This window comes from Arachis duranensis, chromosome 5, assembly GCF_000817695.3.
Source record: "Arachis duranensis cultivar V14167 chromosome 5, aradu.V14167.gnm2.J7QH, whole genome shotgun sequence".
In the NCBI taxonomy this organism is placed as follows: Eukaryota; Viridiplantae; Streptophyta; class Magnoliopsida; order Fabales; family Fabaceae; genus Arachis; species Arachis duranensis.
Genome location: NC_029776.3, coordinates 58,721,237 through 58,727,526, shown reverse-complemented (window position 1 = coordinate 58,727,526; position 6,290 = coordinate 58,721,237). Strand labels below are relative to the sequence as shown.

Genomic DNA, 6,290 nt, shown 5'->3' with positions numbered 1-6,290 from the left:
AAAACCGGTGAACCGAACCCTATACCGGTCCGGTCCAGTGATTGAACCGAACAAGGAATTGACCCGGTCAAAACCGGTGAAGTGGTTTGACCGAACTGTTTGGTAGAAAATATTTCTAAAATGCTTGAGGTAGGGTTCGAACCCCTGTCCTCAAGGAAACCAAAAAGCTCCATAACCATCAGACCATTATGTTTTCTATTAAAAATTATGCAAATTATAATACATATAGATATTTTTTATCAAATAGTTTACTTTTATTTAATTTATTTTAATTTTAATTATAAACTCACTCATTCTTAAATTAATTATATTTTTGTTTAACATTTCAATATTGTTTTAAAATAACTTGATATTTTAAAATGTTAGTAAAAATATATATTTTAAATTTTAATTTTAAACTTTTGACTATTTTTTATTTTTTATTTACATAGGACCGAGTCAACCGGTTCAACCAGTAACCTAACGATTAAACCAATAACTTAGTGACCCAATAACTTAACCGGTTCGATCACCGGTTCGGTTCTGACAACTATGAGCCTAACCATAATTCAGCCCTAATACCCCTTCTTCCTTCTCCTTCTCCTTCTGTAACCAAATCACAAAGAAGCTTCCAACCATGATTCCACCCCTTGGTCATCGCTTCCCATTAAAGCTCATGCCTAGGTGTTGAAGAAGCAAGAAACCAACGAAGCTCTCTTCATAACCTCATCTCCAATTCATCTATATAAACCCTCTTCACTTCAAAAGAAAGGAAAATGGAATGAAGGCAGCTTCTTCTTCTATGAACGCTTGATTCATTTGGGTCATTAGAGACACGCAAAAATAGAAGGAAGGAACAAGAGAGTGAGAGCGACAGAGAATCAAGGAAGGTGTTGACCAAAGCTAGGAGGAAGCTCCACCATCTTCATCAACCTGTTCTTCAATTTTTCCTTGTCTGGTAAGAACCAGCAACGTCTTCACTTTTCCTTTTATTCTCCTTTCAATTTGACATCTCAAACCTCACTCTGTTCAAATTTTGCTAGCATAAGATTCCTTCAAGGAACAGCCGTGTATTAAGGCTTGAAAAGGAGGAACATCTTTCTTTTTAGGGCTGTAATCATCATTCGTACAAGTGGTGATGCTTGGTGACAAAATCTGATTTGTGGTGGTGATAGGATCTCTTGCTATTAGGAAATCTCATAAACTGAATTTTAGTAGTCTAAGACAATCAAGAGGCAAGGGATTAGGTGATTAGATTAGATATATGTGTACCTCTTAATTGTGATTTTGTTGTTGATGATGATTCTGTATGTTGTATTGTAAATGCTACTGAAATTTTGTAGAGGAATCATGAATTTGATGTTGTAATAGCTTGCTGAAATTCTGCTAGGATATCATGAATTTGTTGAATGATTGTTGCTGAATATAGTGCAAAATTTAATATTGTGAAACTGTGAGGATATGGTACCAATAGTGTAAATTTTTGGTATACATGGAATTGAGGCTCTTGGGTCTGTAATCTATATGAAAGAAGAAGAGATGACCTAAATGAATTAGGATCAATGATGTATAATGGTTAGGATTTTAGGGAAGCAAGTTTAGTGTTTGAAAACTTAAGTACCTATGCTACAGAAATTCTGTAGAATTTTGGAACAGCAACTTAAAATAAATTCTGGGAGCAATCTGACTAGTTTTTATGAGCAAAATTATTTTTTTAATAAACGTCAAAGAAGCCAAGATTATTGAATAAACATTTCAGAAATTTTCACCAAGTAGATTGGAAGATATGATTTTTCCAAGAAAAATGTTTTCAACAGAAGTTGTCAATCTCGTGTAGACAGGGCAGCATCTTCCAATTCACTTGTCCTTTGATCTATATAACATTTTGAGTTGTAACTAAAAGGATGTTGAAGCTCTGTATGTCTAGTATATTGTATCCAAAATTTAGCTCATTCCAAGCTCTACAAGTAAAGTTATGCGATTAGGAAGCTGTGTTGCCACTGTTAAGAGTCAGAACAGAACCTTGTAGAAAATCAATAAGCTTACACGACTCCTTTCTTCTATTCTATATATCCAATTTAAGTGAAATCAATTTTGTATAAAACTTTGACATGTTAACTTGTTTTTTCTGAAAATTTAAGAATTATTAAATTTGTGACTTGAGAGTTGTGATTTTTGAAAGATTGAATGTTTTCTGCATAAAACATTCAGAATTAAAAGATGTGTGATTTTTTGAACTAACAACTTCCAAGTCACATCTCTTTTAATTCTGAAAGTTTTTTAACTTGAAACCTGTGGTAAAACAAATATTAAGATGTCTAGAATATTGGGTCCAATTTTTAGAGTCATATCTAATCTAGAGAATTAATTGTGTAACTCGAGAGGTGACTTATTCACTGGAATTTTGGAATCAATCAAAACAGAACCATTTTCAAGTTACATAATTTATTCATATGAAGTGATATGGAACTGGAACTTGTTTTGAATTAAACCTAAATAATTCCAGTATATTTCCACTAAAACTCAGAAGCATTTAGTTAAAATTTAAATTTTAGTAATTTTTACAAAAAGTATGCTACCTGCTGTTTTGCTGCAACTTTAAAGGACAGGGGCTGAATTTCAAAATTTTGTATAAAATCTATTTTTAACTCAATCCTATTTTCAGAGATCTATAAAATTTATTTTATTTATTCAAGATATTATTTTCAGAGATTTTTATATGAATCGAGTATTTTCTTATTACTGCTTTAAAGCTTTAGTGAGTTAGAAATGATGAGAATTTTATGTGCTTAATTGTGAATATTTAGATTTTTAACTTTAATTTATAAATAAAAAAAATCAATTTGATTATCTCTAATTTTATTTGGATCAATATTTATTTGTAAATAATTTACAAGTTGATAATTAAATGTGTTTTAGAGATAATTATTTTGTATTTAAAATAATTTTTAAAATTATTATTCTACCATTCAATTTCTATTAAAATTCATACTTTACCAAAATCCCAAATTTCATACACAAATTCTAAGGTAGCGTTTGGTGTAGAGACAGAGACAGAAAGACTGAGATTGAGAGACAGAGACTAAGAGACACAGATTAAAATAAATCTCAATAGTCTGTTTGGTGCAAAATGGGAGACAGAAATTGAAACAATAATGAAACTCTAATTTAATTTGTACAAAGAATAAAATTGGAATTAATTAATTGAAATTAGGGTATTTTAAGTATAAAATGTTATTAAAGTTTCAGTCTGCATCTCTAAAAATTTTAGTCCCCTGTTTCCTTACATTTTGGAGGTACTGAAATACTAAAATTTTAGAGACAGAGACAGAAATTTTAGTACCAGTCTTTGAACCAACAAACATGATACTGAATCTTTGATGATTAGATTTTTGATGGTTTAGAATTTCACAAATGAAATCTCGTCGAAGTATAGTTTCTAAACCAACCAATAATCCTTTCATACAAAAGATTGTTTGTCACAAGTAACAAAGCCCTAAATTTATAAACCGAAGTATTGAACCTCGGATCGTTCTCCCTAGAAATTACAATAAAGTGTCTTGTTATCAGTTATGAGTTATGTTTGGGGTTTTGATAAACCCCTAATTTATGATTCATCTTGTGCCTAAATTGAGTGTTTTTATTAGATCTTCACCCACTTATTTATGTAAATTGCATGGTTTTACTATTCCTTCCTTGTTTTATGATATATGAGAAAACATGTTTCCTATGCTTTAAAAATATTAAATTTAATTATCCCTTATTACCATTCGATGCCGTGATTTGTGTATTAAGTACTTTCAGTCTTTTTAGGGCATGAATGACTTAGAGGATGGAAAGGAAACATACAAAAATGGAAGGAAAGCACAAAATGGAGTTTTTGAAGAAACCAGAAGCGACGCGAATGCGTGGATGACGCGGACGCGTGCTTAGCGCAAAGAGCATCGACGCGAGCGCATGGATGACGCAAACGCGTGACTCGCACGAAACACAACTGACGCGGACGTATGACTGACGCGACCGCGTGGAAGAGCAAAACTCCAGACGACGCGACCGCGTGGAAGAGCAAAACTCCAGACGACGCGACCGCGTGACCCACGCGGACGCGTGACCTGCGCGATCTGCAGAAATTACAAAATGCGCTGAAGATAATTTTGGCCCGCATTTTGATCCAGATCCAAGCCCAGAGAACATATATTGAAGGTTATAAATTGGGGAATCCATCCATTAATTAGGGAGGATGAGATCATACATTCATACATAGTTTTAGGATTTAGATGTAGTTTTTAGAGAGAGAGGTTCTCTCCTCTCTCTTAGGATTTAGGATTAGGATTTCATCTTCTTCAATCACAGGTTCAATATTCTTTTTATTTATTTTCTCAATTTAGTTTATGAACTCTTCATGTTTAGATTGATTTCCTAATTAATACAATTTGAGGTATTTTAGACTAATGATTGTTTTCTCTAATTTATGTTATTGATGCTTGGGCTCTATCAAAATTATTTTTATTCAAGTAGGTTTTATTCCCTTTTGGCTTTGGTTAAGTAATTGGTAATACTTGAGTTATCAAACTCAGCAGTGGTTGAAAATAGCAATTGCTAATTAATTTGGATCGCTCTAAAAGTTGACTGAAACTCGAGGATCAATTTAATTAGTCTACTTGACTTTCCTTTATTTAATAAGGATAATTAAGTGGGATTAAAACCCAATTCTCAGCACACCTAATAAGGATAACTAGGATAGAAATTCCAATTTTCATACCTTGCCAAGAGTTTTCTTAGTTATTGATTTATTAATTCCTGCTATTTATTTCTCTTGTTCAAAACATTTTCAAAACCCAAAAAAACACTACTTTCTATAACCAATAATAAAACACATCTCCCTGCAATTCCTTGAGAAGACGACCCGAGGTTTGAATGCTTCGATTTATAAATTTCATTGGGTTTGTTACTTGTGACAACCAAAACTTTTGTAAGAAAGAAATTCTTGTCGGTCTAGAAGCTATGCTTACAACGGGAATTTATTTGTGAAAATTCTAGATCGCGCGAGAGTTTCTTTCTTCAAAATGGCGCCGTTGCCGGGGACTTGCAAACATGTGCCTTATTATTGGTTATTGTAAATATTTTTCTTTTACTTGTTTATTTGTTTTTGTTTTTCCCTCCTTATTTCCATTAGCTACTATGAGTTCTCACCCCTCTTGCTTTGAGTTTGGTTCTAATTTTGTTGAAAGGAATGGAAGCTATAACAGGAATATGCATCAAGGTCTAAACAATCAAAGATGGATGGAGCCAAGAGGATATGATCAACCCTTTAGGCAACAACACCTTCCTGGATATCATGGACAAAGACCATTCTACAATGCATACCAAGCTGATAGATATGGTGGACCCCCTTGCAGTTACCAACAAGCCCCACCCTGTGCTTATAGACCATCCTCAACATAGCTTCGAACCACCACACTCACAAGCTTCTTTTCACCATTCGCTACCGTATGATCCTTATTCACCCCAATGCCAATCCAATTACTCCCAAGAACCACCACTTCCCTATGTACCATGTTTATATCCATCAAGCCAAGAATCACAGGTTCGCTTCGAAGAATCAGTAGATCAATTTCATGCAACCCTTTATCAACTGGAGCAAGCAATAAATCAATTATCTTCCAGATGTTCGGACACTCAAGAAATCCCCATGACTTCATGTGGAGAATCTAATGAAGAACTAATGAGCGGATAATTTATACGCTTTTTGGCATTGTTTTTAGTATGTTTTTAGTATGTTTTAGTTAGTTTTCATTGTATTTTTATTAGTTTTTAGTTAAAATTCACTTTTCTGGACTTTACTATGAGTTTGTGTGTTTTTCTATGATTTCCGGTATTTTCTGGCTGAAATTGAGGGACCTGAGCAAAAATCTAATTCAGAGGCTAAAAAGGACTGCAGATGCTGTTGGATTCTGACCTCCCTGCACTAAAAGTGGATTTTCTGGAGCTACAGAAGCCCAATTGGCGCGTTCTCAATTGTGTTAGAAAGTAGATATTCTGGGCTTTCCAGCAATGTATAATAGTCCATACTTTGCCCGAGATTTGATGGCCTAAACTGGCGTTCCAAATCAGCTCAAAACTGCCCGGCGTTAAACGCCGGAACTGCCACAAGAATGGGAGTTAAACGCCCAAACTGGCACAAAAGCTGGCGTTTAACTCCAAGAAAAGTCTCTATACATGAAAGTTTTAATGCTCAGCCCAAGCACACACCAAGTGGGCCCGGAAGTGAATTTTTATGTCATTTACTCATTTCTGTAAACCCTAGGCTA

General features: G+C 33.9%; 1 long non-coding RNA gene across 1 annotated transcript; it reads left to right on the top strand.

The window, feature by feature from the left end:
• Positions 1-519: 519 nt before the first annotated feature.
• Positions 520-1,327, top strand: LOC107489569 (uncharacterized). Its single transcript, XR_001592235.3, has 2 exons — positions 520-937; positions 1,023-1,327. It is a non-coding gene; the product is annotated as an uncharacterized LOC107489569 (long non-coding RNA).
• Positions 1,328-6,290: the final 4,963 nt, after the last annotated feature.